Consider the following 13,222-nt stretch of genomic DNA (forward strand, 5'->3'; position numbering starts at 1 on the left):
AGTCTCTGCTTTTCTCTTTGCAATAATGAAGGATGATCAGTGAAGCCCTGGGACCCCCATATGCTGTGTTTCATGCTCAGGGCTCTTCCACTTTGGAGCCTTTTTTAATAGTTGGACTTGCTGGATTTATTGTCCACAGTCATTTACAGAATATATTATGATAATTTTTATTCTTGTATGTGTATTACTAAGCAAATTCTGTAGGCAGTGTAGGAGACTAAATATTATGCAAGCTGTTCTATTTATTTTCTGTTGTGTTTTCATCCTTTCCATAAGTAGACTTACTAAATGTGTCTTCCTCTTTCTTGTGGTCATCAATAGCTTCTTTGTGAATTACTGTGCCTCGGGGGAACAACTTCAGAGTTGATCCACTCCAGTGAAAATGTTAATGCTTTACATATTAAAAATTTAAATTATTATTAAAATAATTTTAAAACTATTAAAATATATAACAACTAAAAATTGTAATTATGTATTAAACATTAAAATTATTTCAACAAAATGTTGCTGTCCTTCACCCAGTAAAATTCAGGAGGCTGAGGTGAAGCAGGGCTTGAAACAGTAATGTGATCATGAGAGAAAGATTCTAAGCAGTACAACATGGTCTTGGAAAAGTGTCCTCATAAGTTTTGTTGGGGACAGCACAGGTCATTACTCATGAAGTAATCACACACCTTCCAAACCCTTAGCCCACCATGGGAACAAATGGCAGCAGATGAACTGGTGTCTTCCTTCAGTTCTTCTTTCACACCGTGGGATGTTCTGTCATATGATGGTGACAGCTGGAGCTCCCTTAATAGCAGAAGAAGGGGGGAAAGGCACTGTAGCAGTTCCACATAAGAAGGTAGCCTACACATGCCTGTTTCTCATGGATACACAAAAGTCCATTTATTTGTATATTGTTCCTTTGGTCTGTTGTGCTGTTAATGATGTAAATTCAGATATAATCCTGATTTTGAACATAAAAGCAGCAGCTGATTTTCTAAGGATCTTGTGACACACCTCTTGTTAGCCAACAGAACTCTCTATGCCTTTCTCATAAAAGCATTTCAGACCTTTTTCTATTAGGATGTTCCTGCTGCAGGACAAAGGGGAGGAGAGCTATTTTCCCACCCCTTTTTATTGTATGTGATTATCTCAAAAATATTTAAATATATTACTTTAGTTAAGAGTGGCAGAACCAGTTTCAATATAATAGTGTTTTAAATATTAACCTATTTTTGCCAATATCAAAATGACAAAAATATATATTTATATTTTAAAAATAAATTTATGTAGAATTTGCCTGACGAATCAAGACTGAGAAAGGTGCAGGAATTTTCAAATACACTTTTATTTCAATATCGGCATAAGCTGTTCATGCAGTAATATTATAGGCAACAAAGTGAAAATATAAGCTATGAAAAAGTGCTGTGTTAATCAGGATAGCACTCAAAATCAGAGGAGACCTCAGTTTAGTTGAGAAGTGCAGGGGATGTTTTGTCATATAAACTTATGTCCTAGCTATGTCAGTCCTGCAATGAAAGTGTTTTGTTTCTTTACTTGTAGTCCTGAAGGCTTTGATCTTTCCAAATCCTCTTGGAGCCACTCTGCAGGCCCTTTTTTTGTTTTTCTCCCAGAAAAATAATCCAAATGGTAAGTCTGTACACTCTAAGCTGTAAGAAATTGTCTTTTCCACTGAAATGCCTTAGTTTATAAAATTCCACAGACATAAAGGGAGAATAAAATGTTATATTCAAAATGATGTGGCAAATAAGCACAAATCTGCATATTAGCTTTCAGAGGCCAAAATTTCAGGTTTTTTTAACTCTTGTGTAACTGCAGGCTGACATGAAAAGAGACAATTGTGCTCCCAACAAAGGTAGCAACAGCCTGTGCTGGGAAAGTGGGAATATTGCCTCATCTTTTGGTTGCGGCTCAGTTAGATTGGATTAAGTGTAACATAAAACCACATCCAAAGGGCATCTACAAGAACTCCTACTGACATAGCTATTGTAGGAGAATAGCTGGCATTATTCATCGCTTGCTCAGAGTTGTCTTTTTATAGGTATTCAATTGTTTTGGGATCATACATGTGGGCATTGCGTTCCATCTTTTTTCCCCTCTATAAGTGCCTGTCAGTCTGCTGATTGTCTTGGTTCAACTGCTCACTCTCTGGTTCAGAGCCAGGTTGAAAATTATGGTTAATCAGGATATGATTTGCAAATGGTATGCATATTCTAATCCTCAAGGCAGAAAAGTGTATTAGAGAAGGTAAGTATAGTGCAAAAGGTGGTAATAAATTCAATTCCCTCATTTGAATCCACTTTCATATGAGCTGCTAATCAGAGAGCTCAGTTACCTTCAGAAAAGGTATTAAATTGAATTTCCAGCTTAATGTCACATCCTATTTTTTGATAGCTTCCCTTTCCCTTGTTTAAAAACTTGTCTCAAAAATTTCATTTTTACCCTAAAGATTGTCACTAATCTATTTTTTGCAATACCTTTCTGCAGTTTAACTCCTCTTCTAAATTGATTGACAGCTCCTAAACTTCTTAACTGCATGAAATACATCTTTCTTTCTCTGACTTGGCTATATGCATATACAAATAAAAGAACAGCACCACAAAGACCACTTTAAGATGTTATTTGATATTTTAAAGAATATAAGCTCAAGAATAACTTTGTTACATAGTTTCTGTTTACTTCTGATACCGGGAGTGACTCTGAATTTGGATAAAATCTTCACTGCTCACTCACACATTGTACGTGCTTTGAGCACAGGCTGGCACAAGTTTGGTCTCCAGGCTTCCTCTTTGTCAAGCTCAGCTATTTAGAGATAGAGTTTCAGAGAAGAGAAACCTCCTCCATAATATTTGGTTTGTTTTTTTTTTAAAACTTGAACACTTCCAGATTTCAGGAAGGGCAGTGTCTATCATTACTGTGTTATAAATATGCAGTATTAGTCTGGAACTGGAAAGCAATCTATCTTATTCCAAGAGCTGGCCAACCTTCTCACTCTGGCCCTGATCCACGTCTCTGCAGCTCTGCTGAGCAATGTTCACGTGAGCACTTGGCAAGGGTCGGAAGGACATGTGTCTGTGCCCTCTGTGAGCTCATTGCTCCTGCTGTAGTGATTGTATAGCAGGTGCCAGCCCCTATCCCACTGCTGGGGTTCCACCAGAAAAGCTGAGTGTCTCACTTGTGTCACCAAGGTTTTGAGGAGAGGCTGTCCCATTTGTACCACTGGCATTTTCAGGAGTGGCTGTGCTGTACGGCCGGCAGGTGTAGGGGATGGGCTGCACCAGGTACAGAAATGCTATAGCCAACAGGGATCGCTCTCATCTGCAGCTTGCATAGGGCCCATCCTGCCTGCAGAGACACCAGAGGAGAACAAAGGGTCAGGTTTTCCTCCCAACAATCCCTAAGAGTGCCAGGGACATGAGGCTGCCCAGATAGCCAGGGGGTTTGGTCTTGAGGAGACCGCAGAATAAATAACTGCTTTAAGTCCCACAGCAGCTTCTTGCTGCCCTACAAGTCAGGGACTCACCCCAGAGGAGGAGCCATCAGCTGCTACCCACACCATAAAACAATTATGTGTGCACTGATTACAGTTGTTACAGGACCCAGGTGTTGCTCTGAAAAATAAGCCTTCTGATTGTTTAAAACATTAGTTATTTCTTTGTTATTTTCCTTTTGATTATTTAGAATATTGTTCATTTTCTTCTTTTTTCTTTTTTAAGAAAGGGTGAGATGTCGCCCTGAATAAGAAACCTTCTGATTTTGTTTTCATAGTTTTTAGACACTTTCCCAGGAAAGTAACTATAAACATAGCTTATACATTCTTTCTAAGAAACGTCTTTTGATGGACATTTTGCATGACCAGTGTGATTTGGAAGGTGGTAACTTAATTATCCAATCCCTTGTCGTTGTCAAGAATCTATAAATACTGGAGTCAGGAAAATAAAAGCTCTCTTTTTTCTATTATCCACTGAAACGTGTTTGTGTGAATCATTCCATGTCCTTTCATGACACACAGGTTTAGATTTAAACACCAAAAAGGGAAGCAAATAAGCAGAATATGAATTGATGAAAGCCATGTGCACTGTTGAGCTGATTCCACCAGGCTTACTGTCAGAATACTTGTGTTTCATACAGAAAAGTGATGGTTTCCCAGACCATTCTCAAGGACTGCTTCAGCATTGTTTTCATGGATCTGAATAGAACATCCTTTGGCTATTAACAGCTTAGTGGCAGAAAAGTATTCCTTATTCTCAACAAGGTTATTTCTTTAGGAGTTTCAAAGGTATCTTAGGAATAAAAAATTTGCATATGCAATAATTAACTTCTGGCATAAAAGGTCTCATTCTGATTTAGCCCAAATTAATTTTGAGTTACAGAAAGTACACAAAATACTCATAAATATTTAGCATTTTCCCAACCCTTTAAATCTGAATTTATTATTTAATTTACAAGTTTTATGATTTATTCATTGACTCTCTCTCTGTAAGTTAGGTAAGAGTACCGTGATATTTATTTTAATCAAAAGGATACATTTGAGCTCAAATTTCCAAAAGTACCTATTGAATTTGTGAGAATCAGACGCCTAGAATGTCAGTCATTGCAGTATCATTGTCAGTATCAGCAGTAATCAGGAAACACTGGTGAAATTTAGCATCTTTATATACCTGAGTTGCTCAAAATGAGTGAACATTTTTAAAAATACTGATTCTCTCTTCCTGCAGGTGCAAGGTCACAAAATATCATTACTAAAGGGGAAAAAAAACCTAGAAAATTTCAGAATTACTGGAAGAATTCAATCAATGAAAACAGTGATTAAAAAATGTAATTTGACTAATTTAAAATGCAAGTAACTAAATAGAAACTCCTGGTTTGTGCCTGGAATACATTTGGGATAACTGTAGAGGTACAAACTAGGAGAACAGTTGGAAATCTATTAGAAGAAAGATGTTATCCTAATATTAATCTGATACTTTACTTCAAAAGAAAAAACCCAGTACCTGTAATTGTAATTTTGTTTTATATGTGTGTCTTTATTCTTTTTCTTTATATTCAAGTAGAAATATATAGTTTTATAATGAAGTGAGCACATATCTATTAGAAGCAATGGAGAATTTCACAGACAAAAATAAAAGAAATTCTATCTGTGTTTCAGGTAGGAGTTATGTCTCTGTCAGACATTTTGCATTGAATTAAAAATCAGACATGAAAGAATAAAAAAAAAAGGAGGAAAAAAAGCAAAACATATCAGAAAAATGTGGGGTTTGTCAGCCAGATATAAAATGGCTCTAATGGCTGTTTCTATGGCAACTAAAAATGAATGGCTCTGAAGATAAACTCTGTGGGTTTTTTTTTTAACAGAGGCAGTAATGTTGCTGTCTACTGCCACACACTCCAAATAATATCCTCTGTCCGAAGGTTGAACATTTAAAGATTGAGTATCACCACCATATAGTTTCACACAGATGAACTGCAACAGCTTTTAGCTGATAGGGCTGCATCCATGATAGAGACTCAATTGCTCTGCTCTGGGCAGTAAAACAGAGCCCCCCCAGTTTGCTGAAACTAAGTGACTTATTTTCTGAACTGCTGCCCACCAGTGCTCACCCATCTTTTACATTTGCCAAAGCCAACTCAGCAGTTTTTAACTCCTTGGAATTACATACGCTTTCTTCAAGGTAAATTTATTACACATCATTGCTTCGAGATTCACAGCACCCTTCCAAGAGCAGCTGAAGTCCTCCAAGCGCTCAAGTGGAGACTGCCACTGGAGGAAGGGAAGCTGGCCTTCTGCAACCCCTCCTCCTCTGCCTTCACCTTCCCTCTGTGCATTGTCTGGCTCACAATACAATTTAATCCTGAATACCCCTGACTGTAAAGGACAAATAAGACTTCGTTAATTCTGGGTCCCTCTATCCTATTATCAATGCTCAGCCTGTCCAAGTTATCACAGAGCATGCAACACATGCTCACTGTTTCATGCAATAAACAACTTCTCCTAGTAAGCTGCAACATGGCCATCCCATTCTTTCAGACTCTTTGAACTGAGAAAAAGCAGACAAAATAGCAGTTATGACTTGGGGCCACAATGGTACTATGTGTGAACAGTTCAAGACCAAGGGCCAGGGATTTATGGAGAGGAAGGAGACATTCTCCAGAGGGGACCAGCTGTAAAGAAAATAGCTGCAAGTCCCTCTGCACTGCTTGGCACAGTTCTGGTGCTACAGAGAGTGAAAACCTGTTTTTCTCTTTTCTTCAGGTATATGTGCTATAAACATGTTGAACAGAGGACTTTCAAACAGGAGTGCCTTCAAGCAGTAACATTTTTCACACCAGCTTACTAAAAAGCCCAGCATCAAACCAGCTGAAATGGAATTAAATCCTTAGGAGGCCCCATCTGAGGCACAACCAGCTTCCATCAGTCTTTATATGAGATGACCTCTCAGTGAACTAGAGTATCATATGTTTTATTAAGGTCTGTTTTCCATTGCTCAGTAAAATTTCCAACAGGGGAATCATTCACAATACAAGTGAGAAGGAGCAGGGTGCACAATGCAGTTCACTCGAAAGAGGGAATTACCCAGCTGTAAATCTTTGCAGTGCAGCTGTCAGACGCCAAAAGGTCTGAGGAATCAGCAGGAAGGGCAGGCTGGTTTGAAGAAGTAGAGAGCAAAAAGAAGGGAACCCTGTCACTCTAAGACACAAAGCAGTATAGTCTTGTATTAAATGATGCAACCAGGTGTATTTTGGATGTGAATTCTCCTGACTTTACTTGGAAGCAAAGATGTTGAGAAAATATGAAATACCCTTTGGCAGGTTCAGTAAATTAGTGGATGTGGTCTAAATAGAAATTATATCCTACAAAACCTCACTTTTCGGGGTCATGGTTTCTTTCATTGCATCAAAAAAACTAAAGCCTGATACAGAAATAGTGCTAGCACCTTTTACTTCATTCTGGTATGTGATGTATTTACACATTTGCATGAGAGTCTCTGAAACATAATTAATTCTGATTTAACAAACATGTTAAATCACTGATTACTCTGCAGGGCTGTCCAGACTACAGCAGCACAATGAACATGGGCAGTAAAATCGTGAGCTGTGTATCAACTGCACCTGTCCTAAGAGCTGGTTATGTCCCAGTCATGATACCAGCATGCCTGAAAGATCTCTGAAGACTACTCTCTATCTGCCTTTACCTTGCTTGAATCTGTCCTTTCAGTGTGTTCCAGTTACCTACAAAATGGCAAGGTTTTGATGCCCAGTTCTGTCTTTGAGATTGCAATGTTAATGTACTGGGATAATTCATATATGCTCATTGTACTGGAGCATTGGGATTTCTGCATATGGAAGTCTACAAGTTTGCATCCCTGCTCTGGCAGATGGACACAAAATTCAATTCTGTGGCATCTCTTTTGGTAGGGAGGTGTTCAAGATTAGGAGAAAGTACATTCAATAGAGCAGAGTACAGAAAAAAGCCTTCTGTTTGGCCTTCCTGAATTCTGAAGCAAGATTTATACACCCTGAAAAAGTCTTTATTGTAGTTTATATGTCTGTTTGGTTTCCTAAAACTTTATTCTAACTTTGCTGTTTTAACTCTGAATGTCCTTCCATTTATGTTCATATATGGTATGACTTAGAGTTCGTGTAAACTCGTAGATTGATTTGATTGCAATTGCAGTGGAATATAAATGAAAAATAAGCTCGGCAGAGGGAAATCTTAAAATAGATCCAGACTCTCTGTGTCTATTACTACAGTAGATGGCACTGTAACTTAAGTCAAATGACTAAGTCATCTGGACTGGGGATCTCACAAACCTCTAAATAGTAATCTTTGAGCAATTTTAAAGAATACTCCAACAAGGAGTACGATCAGGCTTTTGGCATGCATCTGTGTTGTGGCCGAATTCCAGTTTTAGATATTTCAGGTCAAATTGTTTCCTTAGGAAGACTCTGAATCATGCATTTACATAATAGTTTTTCCATCTGCTTGCATTTCTCAACTCAGAGAGTTTCTTTATTGCTTTTAATACTTCACCTGAAAACACGTGAATCTTGTTTTCTTTATTAATTTATGTTACAATTTTGGGCTGTTATCAGCAACATACAACAAAATGATCTAAACTTGCTATCTTGTTATTACTCACTGAAAGAGTCATGTCTTGCTGCAAACTGGGAGGATCACATCCTGGAAAGATACTGCAAGTACTTGGTATTTACACACTAATAGGACTTATCTGAGCTTGAATTGTATATCTGACTCTATATCCCTAATATTGGAGCATCCCAAAATTGTTTACTGTTTGGACTCTCATAATATTCCAGGAGGTAGGATAGCAATGTTATCTATATTTCTAAATAGAAAATCAAAGAGGAGAGAGACCAAATAACTTCACCTCATTCACTTAGGGACTGTGTTAGAATGGAGACTTGCGTTATATGAAGATATATGGAATATATCTTCATCTTAAATATACATAGAGAATATTTTGGTTCTGCATATCCCATTTGAAGAAAACAGTGCACTTTCTTCTACACTATTATTTAGTTTATTCAGGTATTTTACAGAATGAAGGCTCAGATTAAAATGATTGCTGCTGTTATGCCATATATACTTTGGAAATGTCCTTAATGTTGAATATCCAAAATAAAGATGGTTAGACCAGCTTAAGGCATTTGTAGCTGTTACTAAACCTTTTTATTGTTACTAAACTTCTTTCTGGTGTATTGAGAAAAATCATAGATATGTAAATAAATCAATTCTCTAGCTTGATAATATATTTAAAAGACAAGCTCAGTCTCTCCAAGGAGCAGAGGAAGAATTCCACAAGAACACATAAGAGATGTAAATCTTCCCATGATGTATCATTTTATTGTCCAGTGTATTCTGAAATACAGCTGTGGCAGCTACTGCATTCCATCAGGGTCATCACTTTCTTCAAGATAATTTTAGTTATGTATGGACCTTTGTTTCTTCACTCATTCACAGCCAAGATAAAACTAGATCTTGAGGTGTAAGGTTTTTTTCCTAGTGTTAAGAAAGAAATTCAGAAGGAGTTCTAGTATTTTATACCATATTTTGTTGGTGTCTGTATGTCTGTATCCATCAAACCAATTATGTTGCTGGTAGTACTTCCTATAATGCAAGGACATTTTTTCTAGTATAACATTTTTCTAGTATAACAAAAAGAATTTTAAGACAACAGCTAAATCTGAAAGTCAGGGAGAAGAAGATATTGCTGTCTTAGGAATACTGTTAATTTGGCAAAGACTTCACAGAGCCTTTCCAAAAGCTAAATCTTCTGTGATTCATTTGCACTGAGGTACACTAGACTGCCAGAATGAAAGCAGTGAGCACATTTCCATGCTAAGAAGGAAAATCCTCAGAACTGTTATTCACAATGTATTTTTTTCTTAAGACTGATTTATTTTTTCTTACCTTGATGCATAAACAATCACGTAGGAAACCTTGAATAAGCAACTATTCAAGACATAATTTGACACAGTAAACAACTGGGCCTGGATAAGATAAATAGTTGAAACAGTAAAAGAGTGAATCTGGTGCAAACTGCAGGAATGGATTTTATTCCAAAAAGAGTAGTTGCAAAGGACTATTTTTAAAATAAAAAATTGCTATAGAAATCTTGAAGGAAAATATGTCCACTGTAGTTTCACAGGTGTCATATACTTAACATTTAAACTCTTTGCAGAATTATTGATAATAGGCTTCTAAGCAAGATTCCCTGAGTTAACCTTCAGTGGAATCTTACTCTATTAACAGGGGGTTCCTGAAATAGGTGCCTTAATTCAAACAGTGTGAATGTTCTTCTTGGGCTGCTATAATTTTTAAAATATATTTCACTGGAACATTACATATGTAACTTGTTTATGAGATGATACAGTTACATAATTAAACTACAAATATTAAATAAAAGTACAAAAACCCTTAGATCCAGGGTACTGCTTTAACTGTGAATGTTTATAGTGTGCTATAAGCCATTTATATGTATCATGAAAAGAATCAACTTGAAAATATGTTTTTATAATAGTGGTTATATTAATTTTATAGTCAGAATTATTCTTTTCATCTGACCATAACAGATTTACAAGCTAAAGCAAGCTTGCTATGAATGTACTGAATCTCTGTTTGATTCTACTGCGCCAGAACCTATATTAAGTTTTTTATTTCTTCCACAAGTCCTGTGAGGTTATGAAACTACTTGGAAAAAAATTCTTCAGTACCAACTCCATATGGGTATGCAGTGTAACTCTCTGCTTTTGACCCTGTGAAGATTCTTGGATGACTCAGACTAACAATTCTACTTATGGGAAAAATAATTTTAAATTGCTTGTATCACTTTTTAAACACATTATCTGCACGTATCTTTTCTAGCCTCTCAAAACTTGCATTGCAGTTTGCTTCCTAAAAAAGAAATTATTGAAGAGAGTGCCTATCCCTGATATTTACTTATGTCTTCAGCTTCCTCTTCATTTCAGGCTGGAAAAAAAATTTCCTTTATACTTCCTCTGTAGGAATGGAACAAAGTCCATGCCCAACTGGTATAAAATTGAATCCTTAGGTTTTAAAATGTTTTCTAAGAGCTAAATTTGTGTACTGGGCTGCTGTACACTCTAGTTCAGTTTTAATCTGACAATAAGTAAAATTTTTTACCTATATGATCAGGGAAATGTGGCCCACAGATCAAAATGAAAACTGTTCTGTTTCCTATTATGGGGAACAAACACATTTTCATATACAAAGATGTTTCTTAACATCTTTTTGGGGTTTGTTTGTTTGTTTGTTTGTTTGTAAAGTAGAAGAAATTCTAAATGTTTTATACTGCGTTTAGTACACTTATCATAAATAGTAATTTTATAATAATTATTAGATTTCACATATTACCTGCTATGGGAAATTCCACATTTAAGTACTCAGTAGCTAACAGCTTTCTTGTAGGCATGTCGATATTACACCTGCTATGATGAATTTAACAACCGTAGCCGAATGAAGCACATTCACTTAACAGAAAAGCTTAAGACATGAGTATGGAAGAATTCAATGTCACAGTTTCATTTGGAGATGGCAGTAATGGGCAATCACATGGGGTTTTTGCTTTTGTAATGCTTGGTGCTGTGCCAAAGCTATCAGAGTTTTCAACTGGTTTTTTACCCAACTTCACAAGCGTCTCCCAAATCCTTAATTGAAAACAACTCACTGCCTGTATTTTCTGAAAGGAGAGAAAATATCAAAATATTTATCTTAGAAACAAAATATTGGATCAAACTCTGTCCTGTAGATAATTTGTTGGGACAACAGGAAACTTGGCTGGAAAAAGGGGGCGATTATGTAAAAAAGTTTTATGACATACACAGTTCTCTGCGTGGAGTCAAATCTCCAAGTAAATGGGCATTTCTTCAGGTTCTATCCTATATTGTGTCATTTTAGTGTCTGTGTGGATGAAGGTAGGAGGAATATCAGGGAGGAATATCCTGAAGAAACAGCAGACCTTTCTGTTTGCTTTCTGATATTTTATATAATGCTTTACCAACATAAAAAATATGCATGAGCTTTTAATTGTTAGTTGGATCTCAGAATAGGCTAAGCACTAGATAAGCAGATAGGGAATTAAAAAAAAAACCTGGAAACTAATATAACTGTTCTGGTGATTTAGCAGCAGCTTTTGAAATTCATGCAAACCTCAGGAAGCAAAAGAGCTTCTTGGTGAGATTATAGACACAAATGGTTGATTAAATCTAACAGGGGAATTAAAAGGCCACTTCTGCAGGAGATAGGTGATACCTCTCCCAGTTCCAGCAGACTGCTTGAGTTTCTCAAATGGGCTTTTGTTGTATTCATGCTCACAAGGGGAATGCTTAATGTGAATAATCTCTCTAATCACTGTGCAATCTGAAAGTTTATTTTTTCTGGAAAGGGCACTGCAAAAGCTCATGAGAGAGAGGATGAAAAGGGTGTGAACTCTGAGTAGTTGTAAACTGAGGGGCTAGAAAAATCCAGTCCTTGTAGGGCAGTGGAAAGGAACAGAAGAAGAAAGGAATATTAACCTGAGAACAATGGGTAATACAGCAAACATGTTACAAGAAACATGGAATGCTTTGTAAGGGAATCAGTGGGAGTTGTGTGCTGTGTCTGTGGCCGGCAACAGAGGCTCTCAGGACAGCAATGAAAAGTATTGAGCTAAGAGAAGATATCACCAGATGGTTTTTCTCCTTTCTTGCATTCATTGTTCTTTTGTCTGTTCTGGTTTCCCTTTGTTTTATAGCTTGTACTTCTACCCTTCTAGTCTAGAAGCATTCTTAGTCCTATATACTGGGAGCTTGCAATTATGATAACTGGAGGCACTGAAATGGTTTTCCTTTGCATTCCAGGGTGGCTGGGGAGGAAAGATGACTTTAATGTGTACTTTTAAAGATACTTTGTAAAAATATTTAAACTCTCTGCATCATTAATTGGAGTAGTTAAAATTAATTCTGTAAGTTCAAGAAAGACAAGAATATTGGATGGATTTCATTGGTTTATACAACCAGGACTTATAATGTAGCAGTGTGTAGATTATTTAATATTTATCCCCAAAGCCACTGAAAAAAAATATTTTATATCTCTCTAACTATCCATTGCATAGTCCTAGAATCCCAGGATTACCCAATATCTGAAACTGGAAGGCATGTAAGGAAGTTTCAAGGTTTTAGTTTTAAGGTTTCTTTTTTGTTTCTCATTATCCTACTCTGATCCTACACTGATAGGTAATAAATTTAATACATTTCCAAAAGTCAAGCCTGTTTTGCCTGTGACAATAATGAGTGAATCTCTACCCACAAGCCTCAGGAGGGGAGTGATGGAGCAGCTTCAGTGGGCACCTGACATCTAGCCAAGGTCAGCCTACCGCATGGTGTACGCCAGACAGCCAGTATTGTTTTCAGGAGGATACACAGGTCTGAAGCATATAAGGCTTCATGTTGATACTTCAAAATATTCATACCGGAATTCCTGAATTATGTCTTTTAGCTGTTCTGTATGTGTATAAGTATGTATACTTGTGGAAGGATGAAGAGAAGGCAGAGGACTGCTGATTAAACAGAGTGCCTCAAAAATGTCTAGCTGGCCAACATCCAAACCAGATTAATGTCTAAAAAAGGCTATAATCTGTGCATTCAGGTGAGTATTTTATGATATGTAATACAAGAAACATCTGTGGCTCCAGCC

Source organism: Cyanistes caeruleus, chromosome 4 (assembly GCF_971803275.1).
Source record: "Cyanistes caeruleus chromosome 4, bCyaCae1.hap1.1, whole genome shotgun sequence".
Lineage (NCBI taxonomy): Eukaryota > Metazoa > Chordata > Aves > Passeriformes > Paridae > Cyanistes > Cyanistes caeruleus.